The following is an 18005-nucleotide window of genomic DNA, read 5'->3' as shown; positions in this document are numbered from 1 at the left end:
TTTTCATCATCGCGCTATCGCCGGAATGCTTCTGTTTACTCTTGCTCTCGCTTTGCATACTCGAATGAAGCGAGGAGTGTTCCTGAATCCATTAACCGTCGTTTCAGCTTCCGTTTACTTAACACCGTCGCCACGGGGCCACACGGCGAATCTGCCAAGAAAGCAAAAACCTTTATCAGCCAACGACAAAGTGTCGGCATGCCGGTCTCCATTATCGCGAAATCGTTTCAGTTGTCGAAAGATCGCACGTGCAAACACTATCCTCTATCCGGGCGTTTGATCGTTTTCACCCCAGCGATATCCTTGAAACAGCGGTATCCTAGGATAATACAAGTCGCAGTGTTCCTCATCGTCATCGGACTCGTTCCTCCGGACCGACGACTGTCAACTGCAACGTCAACGTGAATTACCCGCGACTCGACGAGCCGAAGAACCAACCCCCTATTTCTCTGTCGGTGTAACAAAGTTCTCTCCCGGCTGGTTACCAGCGTGCTTCATCAATTTTAATTAAACCAGCCTTACGTAAACCGTCATTCCCAGAAGGTTCGCCTAGGCACGCAAACTTCCCTTTCCATCGTTACCATCCTTCAACCGTTTGCCGAAAAATTCCTTCGGATGCGTGTCGGTTTAATTGCTGCAGGGTGGAGCGCGGAGGATCGTTTTTCGAGGGAAAAACGGCCAACGGGAAATCGAGCGGATTTGCATGCGCGAACCGCCGCTGAATTCTTAATCGAGTGGAAACAGATAATGCCCCCCGGAGAAAAGTCACCCTATTAACCCATTAAACACGCCGATGTCCTATTTACCGACTCTTTTATTTGCGTTCGCCGCCAACGAGCCTGCCTCCGGCTGTGGACGCGGCAATCCATAGCGCCGAGATTAAATTTCACATGGAAAATCAAATTCGACTCGCCACTTCGGCTTCCATTTTAGTTCCTGATAATTTCAAAATGGAACAGCATTGTCGATGCTCGCCAATGTATACTTGCGCGTTTATTACAGTTGCGCGGAATATGTTACGCGAGTACGTGTTCAACGAAAGATCTTACGCGAATGTATACGGCATGATACGATTGGCAATTCGTAACGTTGGAAACAAATTCAGAAACGTAGAGATATACAGGGTGGTTGGTAACTGGTGGTACAAGCGGAAAGGGGGTGATTCTGCGCGAAAAAAGAAGTCGAAAATATGGAATAAAAATTTAAAAATTTAAAAAAATAACGTCAATCGAGATAACGATCTACAGTGAGATCCGTTATAACGAGACGTGATAAAGTGCGCGCGTACCGACCGAAGATTCAAAGTCGATTTTCTCGAAAACAAAGCCTCAAACGAAAAATTTTTATTCTATATTTTCGACTTCTTTTTTCGCGTAGAATCACCCCCTTTCCGTTTGTACCACCAGTTACCAACCATCCTGTAGAAGTTGGCAGATATTTGTTGTAAGAAACATACGCTTCGCCGGAGTCGCAAATTGAACTGTCTCGTACCAGCAGAATTATCCATTATATTAGTAATCGCTTTTATTAACTGTATGTATTATTTATACATTTACGTGAGAAACAACTCGGTTAATGGGCTGACTCGTCGTTCATCGCCTTTTTCGCCTGTCCGAATCTACTAACAGGAAACGAGGAAGCAAAAGTTATGTTAACGGAGAGCTGAAAATCATAGTGATAGAAATTGCTAATATGCGTGAAACAATATTCCACGTTTATCATTATAAAAAATTGATTCTATCATTCCAAATCGTAAGAACTTCATCGATTATGAAACTAAAGGGACGATATGTTTAAAAGTGGAAATATTAGGTTGTCCGAAAAGTTTCTTCCCTTTCATCGCAAGGTGATGATAGATGAACAATAATTTCTGTTTTATATTATTTTATTGAATTAGGTATGATCCATTTCGTTCTATTTCTATTATTATAATAATAAAAAATAATAAATTAATATAAAACAAAAAACATTGTGCGTCTGCTATTTCCTTATAAAACGAAAGAAACATTTCGGACAACCCAATATATAGAAACGCAACGGTAAAAGCGTCTATCGAAAACGGAAACATAGACACGGCCGGCTCTGGAAAAGTCAAAGATGGATTCCAGAAGAACAAACGTATGATCACGTGGAATTTGCATATGTAGCAGCGAAATCGTTTGGACAGAACGAGCAACTTAGGCGACCACGTAACGACCACAATCGGCGTTGAAAGCAGACTCAAGAAACTTCGATTCTACGGAAAGTCTTTGGCGCGTTTTGGTGCCTCGCTCGAATCACGCATAAATATTTATCAGTAAAGTAAATCGAGCACCGGACGTGAAGGAACGATACGCGGATCTAACGTGACGGAAATTTCACTCGGAATAACGAACAAAGCGTAAAGTTACGAAGGTAATTTGAATTTAAAAGTCGCGCTCGTCGATGGATTTTAAAGCGGACAGAGCAGATGCAATGAATAACCGCGAAGAACTCGACCTTGTTATTCGAACAATTAGCGCCATTGTGTTTCCACTGAGGACTTATTAAGAACCGTGATCTTGCGCAGAGTCCTGGCGAGCTTTTCCGCAGCACTCTGCGAGTTCGATCATCTCTCCTTTTTCCATCGGCGATGCGAAGTTGGCCGAAGGTGACGCATAAATTGCACCGCGTGCGCCGTTTCAATTTTCCCTCGTAATTTCGGGGCTTTTAAAAAAGTTCCGCGTAAAATCTCATTTCTTCCCACGGAAAGCAATATTTGCATGCGCCGACAAGCTAATATCACTGTTTACTTGGAAAACATAATAATCGTCCGGCGTGCGAGCCAAGTTCGCTGACGGAAAAAATGGTAAATTCTTGACAGACCATGGACAGCTTTTTTAATATCGATAGGGAAAAAAAATAAGGAGAGAAAGGGAAAGAAAATGCACCGATGGGGTCGGAGCTTTTCCAACGCTGGCTTGAGCGAACGTTACCCGAACGAATGATCGAAACTTTAATATTTCACGCGACTGTGAAAACGCTCTCCCAATTTTCCGCTTGTACAATATTTTTTTTTTTTTTTGTGCGCGGTTTCGCAGCTCTCTTTTGTGCATTTATATTTCTTTCTCTTTTTATTTTCTTTCTTTTTTTTTTTTTGTTTAACTCTCACCCTATCGGAGAGTCTTTTAGTCTCGTTGTTACGTTGCATAACAGAGACATGCAACGTTTTAAAACATATATCTGCCAAACGGTTTCGAAGCGGTACGCCAATCACGATTTGGAATTTGCCTGAGAAAAAGCGTTACGTGTGCCGTATTACGTTGGAACGTCGACGTCGTCGCCAACGGTAAACAGCTTGCATAATAATATCGTGGCATCGGTGGAGAGGCGGGCAAATAAACAAAGTTTCGCCCGGGAAGTGGTGCTTGTCGCGTTCGCATGGAGATCATGCGACAATTTGCGTCAGGAAGCTAAGCGGCGAGTTTCCGAGATAATCTCGATCTCGCGTCCCCGAAGCTCTCGATCCCAATTTCGGGCGGGATCGTCGCCGAGAATTTTAATTCGACGCTTCAAAAGCGGGAAACAGAAGCGTTCCGACAGCCTGCTCAGGAAGCGAAAAGGGGACGACGACGTGGCTCAAAGGGAGAAATAAAACGCGAAAGCTTAGCGTCTCCGTAAAACTGCGTATTACCATCCGGAGGAAATTATAATTTTAAATCTGGAATTAGCATTTCACTTACGTTCACCGCGAACGAAAATGAATATACAAATCGAAAGCGAGCTGCTGACGTTTCGAAAAAAAGCCACGCGGAAACAGGTTGCCCGGTAACGATTTCCTACTAAACGATCGTTCGTTTATTTATTTGTTCAGTTACATAGAAGAAGTGTACATGCTTTGGTGCGTGGAAGATAACACGTGGGAAAAAGAGACGCGACCGAGGAACAAATTACAACAATGTAGGTCGCAAAGCTTGTTTCAATGATAATAGAGATCGACCAAATATGCGATAAAAAATATTTTGGAAAGTTTCAGAAGAATGAGAAAACACTGCTTTATTCATAAACGTAATATCAAACATTATTCTTCTGTTGGTCGTGTGAACGAAATAGCGAAATAGCTATGTCTGGCTGTAAGACCCGCAGACCTTTGTATAGAATGCTTTCAATATCGTTTCTGTAAGATTTATAGCATGAAGACCAGATAATACTACCATAATGATAACGATAGCGGCAACAATCGTTTCATAGCGATACGAGGCAGATTACGAGAGGGCTACGTGATATTTCAGAAGTTGTTTGGAGAAAAGAAAAAATACGAGAAGTCGTTAGTGAAAGTTCATAATGGATATTCGCGATGCTTCTGTCCGAAATTAACGACCAGAGCCGTGGCTCTCGTGGGCCAGGTCAGGTGCAAGAACCAACGCGAAGAAAGTTTAAACAAAAAGATTGTACGAGGCAAGCTTTCGAATAAAGGGGGTCGCGCAAGTTTTCGTTAATTCGAACGGGCGAAACTTCTCTCCTCAGGTTAACATCGTTGCTCATTGAACTCGTTGCATCATCCTGCCATAGTTATTTTCGTTCTGGCGTATCACTTTTGATATTTTCCATTAACGAACCGTTTTCGAACAAATACTTGGAAATATAATTTGCTAGATAGACTGGTCAGCTTTCCGATTTTCAATATTTATCGTATCTTCTATGCAGCTAATTAAATTTCCCGTTTGATTGCGATAAAACTGAAAGGGATGCTCGTTTGAATTTCCCTCTGAAAGTGAAATTGGAAATTCAATTTTGATTAATTTTATAATGCTATATTGGAACTGTTTTATTTCGCGATTAAATCATTGGAATTTCTGTTACACTGTTTTATTGCTGACAAAAGTCGAATCGTTTTCAACGATAGCGACGTTTCCTATGCCAAGCGTTCGGCATAATAACGATAATTCCAATGCAATGGTCGACACATTAGCATCTCTTGCCCCTCGGGACCTTTGTCACCTCTGACCCCGTCATCGAAGCCGCTTCCCGTCGAATCTTTTCTTTATCGTACCACCAGGTTTGTCGGCTGTTTAACGTAAGAACAGCTCGCTGGTTCTTTTGAATAGAAGGGGAACGTTCGTCCGGATTTAGCCACGAGGGCAAAGGGATTCGTTCTTGGATTTCCTTGTTCCTTCCCGGTGGAAATGGAGATTCGTGAAGCAACCGTTGTCACGAGAATCTTCTGTGGGAACGATAAATGTGGACGTTTGAAATTGAGGAAATTTCCTTTGAAATTTTACTCCTTTTTTCTTCGGGAAATTATCGAGTTCTTCAAACTCCTTCCTCTCGTCGATTATTTCATCGAGACTTCGATACTTTTCTTTCGTTTATTTATTCGCGCAACGATTTTTCTAACGATCAACCAGCGGCGAAAGTTTTTCTCTGTAATTCTTCCGTTTTCCAGAGATTCTGTTCCGTCTTTTCTTTCGATAACCTCGAAGAAAAATAGGAGAGGTCATGGAAGATATTCTTAAGACCTCGTTCTCGTTTGTTCGTTTCTTTATTTATTTATTTATTTGTTATTTTGTTGATGGGAAAATTCATCGACAACAAAACTAGGGTTAGATATTTCATTATTTGATCGAGTCATCCGCTTAATGAGACTTTCAATGATCGATTAGCGATCTCTTCTCTCTTCGAATGGCATTTTGAAAAGTCGAAGCAGACAGGATACCGCGAGAGAAAGGATCGAAAGACGAAAACGAAGGATCTCCCTTTGATTATAGGGGCGAGCAGAGAGTTATACACTTAATTATGAAAAGCGACGATACTCAACGCGCGGTACACGGTGAAAAAAGAAAAGCGCGCTGCTCCCCTGTAACGGAACCGTCGAAAGGATTCTCGAAAAGGGGGAAAGCAAGGAGAAATTTCATCCGGCTGTACGAGGAGAGGAGTTTTCGAGTCGGCAGATGAACTTTGAAGGGCCTGCTGGCCTGGCTTGCGCCACGCATACCAACCTCGCGCCAGCGATTCGTCGCTTTTCGCTAGTTCAGCGCGCGATTCACGAGGACGCCTAGACGACCCGTCCCAAGCAATTTTCGTATTTCCTCGAGAATTATGCTAATTACGAAGCTCGCTGTCGCGACAGCAGGGCGTGTGTTTTACCTCGTACACGTTGTTTCGACCGAAGAAGAGCCGCCTCGAGCCTTATTTCGTCTGGGCGAGAGAAAAAGCAGAACGAGGATGGATGACACACGCTCCGCTGCTGGAGACGAACACACCGGCTACCAGCTCCGGAAGAAATCGATTTATTCGCTGTTCCACAGCTCGCAGGTCACCTCTCCTTCCTGGCGATACACGCTCAACATTCACGGGGCAAATTGGGAACGACAAAAATACGAAGATCGATCGTTCGAACACGTTGCCACGGAAGCTGGAAATATAATTTCAACTTTCCCAAGTGTAAATATTAATCTGGAAACTTGAGTATGAATTTTTGAATGCGAATTTAACCTTTTGCAAGCCTACAGTGGCTGCCAAAAATATTTGCCTGGAAATTAATTATATCCAAGTATCGATCACGCGGATACGCCCGTACAGAAATCCAATTAAATGAAATAATTCCAACTTTTTCACGTTTAAATTAAAACTTTCGAACGTAATTTATGCAGCGACCAGATACTTACATCGTGAGCTCTAAAGATATAAATATCTCGCGCGTTCGAATTAACTTTCGATTCGGTTTGAACCGATCGGAATAAAACAAGCGACACGTTTTTTAAGTGAAATTTTCAGACGTTCGCGCTAGTTTCTCGAAGGCGCGAAAAAGTAATTTGGGCTTGGAGACGCAACGGAGGATTAAAAGATGACCGGTGAGATTAAATTCGATGCTTCTCGAGCAGAGACTAAAGGTGACTCGTGTAAAAGGTTGTGACGGTCTTTGAGACTACGTAAGTGGAACCAGTCTGCATTTTGTTGCACACTCGTGGGACTCTCTGTCATATACCAAGCATCCTCTAAAAAGAGAAATAGGTTCTTTAAATTGAATCACGGACGTTAGGGAATTACGTGCTTCATTTTGCGTGTATTATGGAATTTACGAAACGACTAGTTAATAAAAATCCGATTACTCGCTGCGTTGATTATGCTAAAAGGACAGAAAATCCGGGCGTGAATAACGGAATAATTAACGAATCGTCGGAATCGTGTAACGCGATCATCGCCGATAAATACGCGAAACTGTCGTCCTACCAGCCTGTCGAAAATAATCGACGACACGAAGAAAACTGCCAACGCGTTATAATGGACATTACGTTTAATTGGAAAGAAGTATCGATCGAATATTAATCAACATTCGTTCGCCGAACGGACAAACGAATCGCTGAAATTTGGTACCAATTGTCTGCTCTCTTGTTCGAATCAGAATCATCGAATAAATGTACAATTAATATCTCACAATAATAAAACATCGCTCGAGGTAAGAGAAAATACAGAATTTCACTCGAAAGCATTAAAAAGCTTGCTTACGTACGCTATCCTTCATAAATATTTATTACTTTATCGCATTTCCAACATTACGATAGGAGAACGTGTAAAAATTCTGCTAAATTTAACTCTATTGCGAACCTTGAATTTTTATATATCGACGTCACTCTTACTTTGACAAATCTAACGTCTCGAGACAAACTTTCGCATAAAATCGAATCACAAGACGTTCGTATCGATGACGATCGTATCGTACTTTTTCTGGAATTGGAAAAATCGTTTAACAATAGAGAAAACATGATCGCGCGTCGGAAACGACCACGGAACGCAGCAAGTTTACAGAGGTTTATTTCAAATATATTTTATACATTTCCATACGGTAATTTGGAAATATGGAAATATGCTTATGGACGGCAGTGCACATATTCGAGGGGTATCGTTCCTCTGTTATCTAACATTCAACCATGATGATAAAAATACATACAACGCCACGTTCTCGTGGCTTGATAAGTTCGATCGAGATAGTGGCGAACTGCGTGATAACGGAACAACGAGTTTTATTCAATCCCGTTTGAAAAATGTATTATAACGTAATAGTTTCTATTTCACAACCAGCGTTGATCTTCGATCTCGATCGCAACACCAACTAATCAGTTAAATGAATCACGATTGAAAGGATCCCTTTATCATCGTCTATTCTCCACGAGGAGGACGCAAAGTAGCTCGATAAAAAGGCCGATCTTTCAATAGGAATTTCAAAGTCCACCAATAATTTTAACCGACGAGTGTCTCCTCTCTCTCTCTCTCTCTCTCTCTCTCTCTCTCTATCTATCTATCTCTTCCCCTCTTTCGTTCTTTCTCTCTTGCTGCTCTTCTAACAAAATACGTTCCTATCGAAAATTACACGCCATCGAACGTGTCCCGATTCTAGTCCTTAATGAATCATAATTTGCCGATCCGCTGGTTCTCTCTTTCTCTGTCTCGTCATTCTCTTGTGCGATGGCGGAACGCTTGGAAACCAGAGCCGTACAAAAGTACCAAGCCTCTGGCAATCGAGGCAGGAAAAAAGTCGTGGGAACCAGGCGGAAAGTGGGTGGACCGACTCGCAAATGCGATATCTTGCTAACGAGCCAGTAATGTGCGGCGAGTCGCGCCAATAATTTCAATTTACTGGCGTCGAAGGTAGTGCGCGGCTGGTGGTGGCTGGTCGATGGTACGTCTCAAAGGGCCACATACCCTAACTAAGAAGTGTTTTTTCATTTATCCTTTATTTTTCGAATCTTCATTCTTCTGTTCTTCTCTTTTTGGTGTACTTAAAAAAAGACAGCAGTGCCTTCTTGTAAATAATTATTTACCAACTAATAAATAGCAACGAGTCGATCAATTACAAGTTACAGGTGATAGACTTTTATTTTATAATTCTGTAATTTTGCACGAAACGTATTGGAAGATCTGAGTTTGTCCGACTAACAGACCTGCTGATATCTTGCCGGGAAATTTGTTGATGTTCGTAGCTTGTGACGCGTAAATCCTCGTTACTTATTAGTTAGACTAAGGCATGAAGAACCTGATATTCAAGCTACAACTCTGATACTCGAAATGGTAAAAGGGAACATTCCCTGTTTGGTAGTACTAGCCTGCGAATAGTCAACGCAATCTCGCGTGCGGTAATTATCGCCAAGCAAGATAGATCGAACGTTTCAATTAGCGGTTATCAAGACCCGTTACATCCGATGCAAGATTTACGCTTGTCGATTAGGTTTCTGTACAATTGGAAATTGGAGATATCGTGGCAGAAATAAGCCTTGCCGAGTTTCCACGCATGAACTGAAAGCTCATAGCTGTTGAAGGGTTTGCAACAGCAACCAGATAGCATATTTAAATTCCATCTATTGGAAAGGAGAAGAAGATACAGGTTTCATGTTGGAAAGTGCAGAAGTTTATTATTACGAATATAGCGTTACATGGCCTAATAATCTGTTCTGGCGTTATACAGAAATTTGAACTTTTCTCATCCTTTCAAAAGCGTATCAACTGTTACAAGTTGAACATCATCGTACGTTGGTACTGTTTCATTTCAGCTGCTTCAATCGTATGATATTACACGTCAGTAGTACACCCACTGATCTCGCTTACTTAAACGCTCCAACGATCTCTTATATCCCTTTAGATCTTCTCTCATCGTTTCTCTCTTTTTCTTATTTTATTAGTTATTAATTCTTCGTATTTACGATTCTAGTTCGGTATTTAGTTAGTTTCATTAATTACATACTACCCAGAATTACTACTATTTATCAGGTTTTTGGTAATTATGTTGAAGTGGTCACCACTTCTAAGAAAACTCTACATCTGGTCTCTTTAGTTTTCTCAGGCACTGAAACCATCGACAGCGTATAGACAAAAGACTGGGACGAATGCAGACCATAGACAGTAGGCAGGCGACGATGGCTTCGGGGTTTTCAGTTATTGGGTAACACTGCTGACTGCATCAGCTCAAATTATATTCCTACTTGTACTTACACTTCTGTATTAAAGTATATTTTCTACCTTACAATTTATCCGCGCGTTTCTCTGTTTATACATCTAATAACCTCAACAAATTATAATTATTAATCGATTATTCTTTTAATCGCGTGTCAGTCTACTACGAATTTTTCATGATTTTGGCCTTCGGTTGATCTTCGTTGTTTACTCGGATCCCTGGAAAATGGCAATTGCACGATACGATAAATATTTTTGTTAAAAAAGATTGAACAGGAACTAAGAATATCGGAATATCTGACTTTCTCGGCAAAGAGCCCCTCGAGTCGTCGTTACACGAACCACGATAATCAGGCTACGCGAGGAACAACGAAATTAGGAGAATTTCAAGCTCGTTCGAAAATAAAACACCTGTAATAATAGCTTGCGTCGGTGAGATGTCAATGCCTCCGTATAATTATTCCAACGCGTAACACTCTCATAAGTATCCTCGAGATGGCTACGGCTATTAACAACCTTGCCACCAAGATTCACGTAACACGACTAACTAACTATAGGCGCATTTAATAGAACGGTGATATCTTTCCGACCGAAAGCTCCTCTCCTGTTTCTTCGTCCCCTTTTCTTCCAACCGTGTCCCGAGGGCGCGGTTTGCACTTTTTAGCCGAATTTCCAGACCTCGGCGACACCGACCGCCGCCTCATTAAGGAGTGACGTATCGACCTGGGAAATCGGCGTTATTCTCTACGGTTCTTGCAGTAATCAGTGCGTGGCGTTATCGCGAGAACGAATCTACGCGCTATTACTCGCAAAATTCGCGCACCCCTCGAGACTCTTGTCGAATTTACCGAGCACACTCGAAAGATTGAATTCGTCGTACTTTACAGTCGGGACGCGTAACTTCGTAGCAAATTAATCCTTTAACATTCTGACTCTTTTAACGATTGATCGCGTTAAAGGTACAGGGATTTTGTTTTCGGTATATTCGAGGGATTATATTCTGCGAATGTAAAAGCACAGGTTGTGCATTTTTTACGCCGTTCAAAATGCTTTTATCTTTGATATTTAAAAATAGAGAGTCGTAGGAAGATGTACAATTCGATAAATCAATAATAACGCGATAACGATTATAACAAAAAGAGTAAAAGAGGTAACGATACAACGTACAAAAATAAAACTCTGAATTATCGGGAATAAGAGCCGATAAAAAAAAGAGGGGATTACTGAATATAATGATCATTAAAAAGTTGAACAGGTACACGAGAGATATCAACTTGAGCTTTGTGAACGATGTATCACACGTATATTTCACCCACCCGATACAACTATAAGGCGAAGCACACGTCTTAATTTTTCTATAAAATATTATAATTTCGTTTCGACAATGTCTCCGTATGTAGCTCCTTTTGCGGACGTCACGAACTTGAATAAATTCGACGTTTTAACATAGCCGTGTATCTAACGAACATGGGCGTTAAAGAGTTAAAAGAAGAAAATCGTTGTTTCAGCCTGTCTGAAGTTGCTCTTTTTTCCCAATTGTCTGTACACAGAGGCCAGCGGGTCCAAGTAATTTCGCTAAAGATAAACGAGAAGTCGTTTTTCGACGTACACGTGAAATTAATTTCCTAGCAGGTTGTTTGGCCATTTTACAGTCATCCTGTTTTCACATCCACCCTCGAAACTAGCACGAGGGCGGAATAAAAAGATTAGTGGGTGTACTAGTATCGATGGACCAAGTAGCCTTGTCATGCCACGTCCCCGGAGATTGACCATACCGGACGCCGTAAATAGAAAACGATGGATAGAGGTTGCTCTCGGTGAACAGGGGATACGGACCACCACCTATCTGCTCCGATAGGCAACGGTCGTTCCTCCTCGTGGAAGGAGGAGATGTCCGAAACGAATGAGTGAACGAAAATAAAAAAAAGAAAAAAAATAAACGACATACAAAAACGAGTAAGAATGGGGAAAGGAGAGACAGGAAACGAAGAGAAAAAGGGGAGGTTAGAGGGAGAAAGGGAGAAAGGAAAACGTGACAGGGTGAAACGGTAGTCATGGTGTGTACATATGGAGCTCAAGGTTAAACCTTGACCCTCCTATTCCGAATTGGAAACTTACCACGCCCTAAAGATGAACCCTCGATCCCTTTCTTCCTTTTCCCAAATGCTTTAACCGCTTTTCTGATTTATCCAGGCTCCTTGCAATTTCTTATCGCGCCGCGTCTGCTCGGAAAGGAATTCTTCGAAAGTTAGGAACTTCCGACGCTTAAGATTCTTAAGCACGCCTTAATCTGTATTTCTCTTTAGCGAAATACACGAGCTTCTTCGAGAAGTCCATTCGACGCGTATGCGGTTAGGCATTTGGCGAATTTGGTTGGACGAAACGAGGGAAAAAGAGTGGAAATCCAGGGTGCAAATAGAAGCAGAGTGAGATGGGGAACGATGCGAACGCTAGACGCGCGGCGAGAAAAAAAGTTGCTTAATTATTCAGCGGGGGAAAGCGAATGGAAGATGCGCCGAAAGTTAAATAATTACATTTCCAGCAGCTGGCTGAAAAGCAGAATAGGTTAATTAAAATGAGCAGCATGCAACACCCGCCATACACCCGTGTGATATTCACGATCCGTTGAAACATTATGTAAATACGGTTAACGATCGTTTGTTCTCGGTTCTTCTCTTCTTTTCTTTTTTCATCTCATTCTTCCCGTTTTCGGCCTGCGATTCGCATGGTCCTTTTCACACCAATCTCGACGGTCGTAGATCTCTTCTTTTTCGCTTTTCTTTCCCATCTTTCGAAACCTGTACGCGGAAGATTAAAAACCATCCTTTTCCCATTCGTGATTATTACAAAAGAGCACCGAGTAGCTTGAGCTTTTATATTATTCGGCCTGAAAATTCCGGTCTTATCTCGTCCACAATGTTTCACGGACGTCTCCTCCCGGCCCCTATCCTCTGCCATCGCCACCATTCTTTTCGACCCCGGCGATACGAGTATTCAACGCGTGCCGCGTGCTCTTGCAAATTTTCAATCGCATCAGTCATCGCGCGGTTTCGAATCGCTGCCGAGCATTATCTGTATCTGGGAAAAGCTCAAAGCGCCACCCACTCGCGTCGATCTGTCCTTTCAATTCGTGCTCTCGTACACGGTGCATTTAACCGGCTGCTATACGTACAACTCGCCATGTATTCTTTTTCGACGCTTACGAAAGGCTATTTACCGTTGAATAACTCGCCGTTTCTCGAATCTCGTATTTTTATTCTTGTTTCTCCTTGTTGCTTTTTTTCCTATTCTCCGTTTCAATTTAACAAACGACAGGACAGTGGTTTCGTCGAAAAATTCACAGACTTTTTTAACCTTTGCTCCAGCAAGTGCTGGATCGTTTTAATCCAGCGCTTATATTAATCCGTCTGTATATGTGGACGATACAAAATATAATATCGCAAATATACGACTTGCTATAAATACACGCGGTTGTTTTTTAATACGATTCATGGCGCACCAACATCTTACACTCTCTTCGTATCAAGTTCAATGACTTGAACTTTTTCCAAATTTTGAAAAAGATATAAGTACCGTCCTAGGATTTTCGACCTGTTTGATAAACATTCGCGTGTTTTCTCCAAGCAATAAATTATTTTATAAATCCTAGTACGAGTACGAGACATTTCAGAAAAATAAGATGAAAATTTAATATGAAAAATTATCTTCCATAATGTTCGCGTCGATGGTAGATCAGAGTGAACCGCAGTTCGAAAATTGAATGGACGAACCTTATTTCTCTAAATCTCGGCGTCCGATTCACACGGTATTAACCAGTGTCGTCTCTGGTACGTTTACAGATCCAGAAAACAGCTGGCCCGAGAGCGAAGGTCGCCGGCCATGGAATATAATTAGTCCGCACCACTTATGGAACGTCAGGCCAACTATGGGTACACTGTACGCTGAAACGCTCACGCTAGTCGTCACGAGATCTACTTGGAAATCGGCCTTTGTCCAACACGTGTGCCCACGGACAGTTTTGTTTCCTTCTTAAAGCGACTCCTTCGTTCTATCGTTTGGACCATATGTCACGAAAGGAACGTCAGGAAATAACCTGCGCATTGATGGTCAGTATCGGCAAATATTTCAAGGGTAACCAACTTTTTTTCCAGGAACTTCCATGGACTTGCTCTATTCCTTTAAAGGATCCTTAATCGGGTCGATTGTTCGACGAAGCCTTGGACGAGCCTTTGGATTTTCCAAATAGCAGATAACCGATGCCAGAGTACATAGTAATTACGACAGCTGTAATTGCCGGTGTATTAGCCGTTGCAAATGTCGAACCTGCCAACCACAAGGTTTCCCTCGTAAACCTGGGGGAAGAAGATCGTCCAATTAACTGTCTCGTTTAATTGAATCTTATTTCCTTTTCGCTTGGTCCAGTTCCATCGGGGCTTCCGCGCTTAATCGCGCAAGCCGAACGCAATGCCTAGAAGAACAACCACGGACAAAAGTAATTTCAGCCTGCTCCTGGTAAATCACGGGACAATTTATTGTACGATAGAAAAGACAGAGTTAAATGGAGCAGCATTTTTGTGGTAGTCGTTGGTACTTCAGCCTTCGACAGCTCGCAAATTGTCGTCGAGAGCCGCTCGAATTTTGTGAAAACGGACCATACCACGTTTAAATGCCCGTCCAGACACGGGGCATTCTTTCGAATTTTTCAGACAATTCGTTTTGCGGCGGATGCCACGAGGGAGAGAACAGCAAGCAGAAACGAAGTAGAGGAGTTTCGGGAACCAAGGGGATGCGGGGAGCAATTCCCCGGGACGAGTCGAGGTGGAGGTGCAGGTATTCTTTTTAAGGCGGAACACTTTACCGTTGCTCGTTCCACGCTGGTAATGGAGAATCTCCCAGCCACCCCAAGGAATTAATTCGGGGCTAACGCCGAGACACTCCCCGATATCGAGTCACTTCGTTCCACGGGCCAATGTTAGTATCTGCTTACCACCCTCTCGGTTAGCTTTTCACCGTACTTAGCCATTTCGACTCCTTCTTTTCTCTTCTTGTTCAGCGAAACGATTTCTAATTTGTCCTCTAATTTGTCCAAGATCCTCGAATCCGTTTTACTGGGTCACTTGAAAAAAAGGAAAGAAAGAGGATAGAGAAAAAAAAAAGGAAGGTAAAATGTTCTCTGTATCTTTCTCCGCCTCTTACGCCCACTGGCTGCATCTGCGTACGTATTGGTCGGATATTTGGCTGCGATTTTTGCCATCAATTGTGCGCTTAAGCAGTCGTAGTAGCCCTTTATTGCCAGGCTCGCGGTCTCCAAGATGAAAAGCGAACTCCTGGCGAGCTTCCACCAGAATTAAGAGACACTCGAGGCGCTTTTTAATTAGCACGAAAGGACATCATCGGGAAGAGACAGAGCTTCGGTCTAAATACGTAATTAAAGCCGTGAATGGGGTAGTTACAGTAACTGCGTGGAACGTCATCGACTGCCAGTGAAATCGGCCGGAAAACGCACTCCTTCGGAAGCGTGCTGGAGCAATTCCTCTTCCCACATCCTCTCAAAAACTCATTCTCATAACTTTATCGATATTTACGCGTGTAGCTTCTTCGTCGTAAATGCAAATCTTTCAGAAATTTGTTTACATTCTCGCATCGAGGTGGCATCCCTCTTTCACGATACAAAGCACGCGTTATTCGCCGCTTCGCATTTCTCTAAAATTCTTCCGGCGTAAGTAACATCCCTGCCCTTCAAAAAATTTGGAAAATTCCGCAAGAAAATCAGAAACTGCCATTCGAAAACTTCCCCCCCACCCCCTAACTTTACCTACGCCTACTTTATGCGTGAAATTTATTTCATAGACGCAAATCTTATAGATTCTCGTACGAAGGAGAAATCACGTCAGGATTTTCTTCACTATGCGAAGCACGTGTCGTTCGCCGCAGAATCTGCTTCTCTATGGAATTCTTCGAGTATAATCTCTCCCCTTCTGACGAAAATTCAGAAGATTCCGAAGAAAAGCGAAAAATCGAAATTCGAAAGCCTGGTGTTTGAGTAACTACACACAGGATGCCTTTGAAAGCATCTTCGGGCGCACGAAGCGCGCGCGAAAGAGATGAACGAGATCGGGGCGCGAGGTCGAGGGAGGCTGGCACAGCTTGAAAGGGAGGGGGAGAACCCGAGGACCGAGAAAGAGAGGGAAATTCAAAGATGGCGCCACGCGTATGCCCGACAGAGATAAAGCACAGGGGTTAAAGAAAGACGTGCACTTTCGTTGGCTTCCCCTCTCACAGCGACGAAGAGTGACCGGGCCGAAAAGTCCGAATCCGATCGTGGAACGGCTCAGTAGTGCGCGAGACACATTTCCCGACGCGTGTTCGTCGCTCGTATCGATATCTCTCGATGATTCACGAGCGTTGCGGCGAGAATACGCGGCGACCAATCCCCAGTTCCGTTACATCAGCATCCGACTACGTGGGTCCTCGACGATTGGCTCTCTCTGCGCTGCGCTCGAGTATCTCTCTCTAGCAACCAGAAAGGGAGAAAAAGAGATGCACTCGTATATTTTATACTCGCGATTCTGGCTTATTCTCGTACGAGATACAGCGTGACCCGTTCGCTGAAGAATCGTGCGTGCTTTTCGTGTGAAACGAGAAATTACGAGCTTTCGACGAAGAGGAAACGTTAGCGAGAATTCAACCAACAGCCGAGCGACAGAGAAAGGGAAGAGAGGGAGAGCAGAGCAGAGCAGAGTAAGAGGGTATTTTGGACGCAGATCGATCGGTCGCGGCCGCTCTCCGGTTCGCGCCATGTGACCGGTCAAAGACCAGTCTGCATAGGAAAAGAGGTTAGAAAACTTATTCGTTGTCTTTGCGCGTACGGTGGCCGCGTGGTGTTACGTCCGTTCGTTAATCGAGAAAATGAGAGGTGTCGAGTAGCTTGACGTTGTCAGTAACGCGCGAGCCAGTGAAAGATTCGCTTGTTTTTCATAAAGTGTGCATCGGTCGCCTTAGTTGTTCTAGTGGCGGTCTTCGAAGAGCGCGGTCGCGAGGGAAAAGAGAGCAGCGGAGTTTGCTACGAGAGTGTGTAGTTGTCTCGGGTCAGATGTAAAAATAAAAGGAAGCAGACGTGTCTCAAGGCTATCGCGCCGCATATTGTCTCGCCAGGAGCGTAAAATCACGCGAGAGTCTCCCTGCATGCCGTTTATTTCATTCCGCCGATATCCTCCGATGTAAGCGCGCGCATCCTCTTATCATCGCTTCGCTCGTATACTTGCACGGTTTACACGCGAGAGTGTTACTAATATAACCCGCTTTCCGAGTGGAGCTTTTGTTCAGTGTCACGAATTTATTCTTCGTCGCTTGAAAAAAATCGCGCGCTTTAGGAAGGAAATAAATTAGATCACGGTAGTTTAAGCAATTAAATGTCAGCTGAATATAATGTAAAGCGTATAACGTGTATATATAGGATTATAATATTAATTCCTCTTGTTTTTATATTTGTTACTGTAAAAAATACAAAAAACAGGACGAATTTATGTTACAACCCGGTAGTATAATACAATCTAAGGATTAATTCCATCGTTGATATATTGGGAACAACGAAACGTATTTTTTGTTTGTTTCGTTTTCGATCTCTTCTCTCGCGGTATCTCGATTCCGGTGAGACAAAAAGAACGCGGCTTGGAACAAATGCAGGGTTCGTTCGTGCGTGAAATTCTACGAGGTTCGTTCCGAGAAAGAAATCAGTTCGAAGAAAAATAAATAAACGTGTGTTGCTTCCCTGCATACGTTCGATACCTCGTTAGCACTTTTTCGAGGTTCGTTTGTGACAAAACTTCACTATCGTATACATATATAGCAAATATTTATGTATTTAACCGCTTTAGGACCGATAGTTAGTAAAATTCGTTTCAAAAAGATAGCACGATCTACCAAGATCTATCTCTTCATGGAATCATAAACTTTGAAAAGCACGTGTGCTCGGGCCACGTGTTCTGTAACGTTACGAAAGAATTTTCTCTGGGGTTTTGAATCTTCCTTTATTCTTTTTTGTCCGTAATACTCATTCTTGCGTTTTGTTAATAGCAAGCGAGACACGAATAGTTTAT

General features: G+C 42.8%; 1 long non-coding RNA gene across 7 annotated transcripts in view; it reads left to right on the top strand.

The window, feature by feature from the left end:
* Nucleotides 1-18005, top strand: part of LOC126872455 (uncharacterized) — a 76256-nt gene that overhangs the window by 54988 nt on the left and 3263 nt on the right. For 4 of the 7 annotated variants that reach the window (XR_007691981.1, XR_007691982.1, XR_007691984.1 and 1 more), the window contains one exon: nucleotides 13746-17376. This is a non-coding gene — a long non-coding RNA (uncharacterized LOC126872455). Of the gene's footprint in view, nucleotides 1-13745; nucleotides 17377-18005 lie in introns of those variants that run through there. The other 3 variants (XR_007691983.1, XR_007691987.1, XR_007691985.1) reach the window with 3 other exon arrangements.

This window comes from Bombus huntii, chromosome 13 (assembly GCF_024542735.1).
Source record: "Bombus huntii isolate Logan2020A chromosome 13, iyBomHunt1.1, whole genome shotgun sequence".
Lineage (NCBI taxonomy): Eukaryota > Metazoa > Arthropoda > Insecta > Hymenoptera > Apidae > Bombus > Bombus huntii.
Note: the sequence above shows the minus strand (reverse complement) of the source record. Positions and strands in the feature narration are given on the sequence as shown.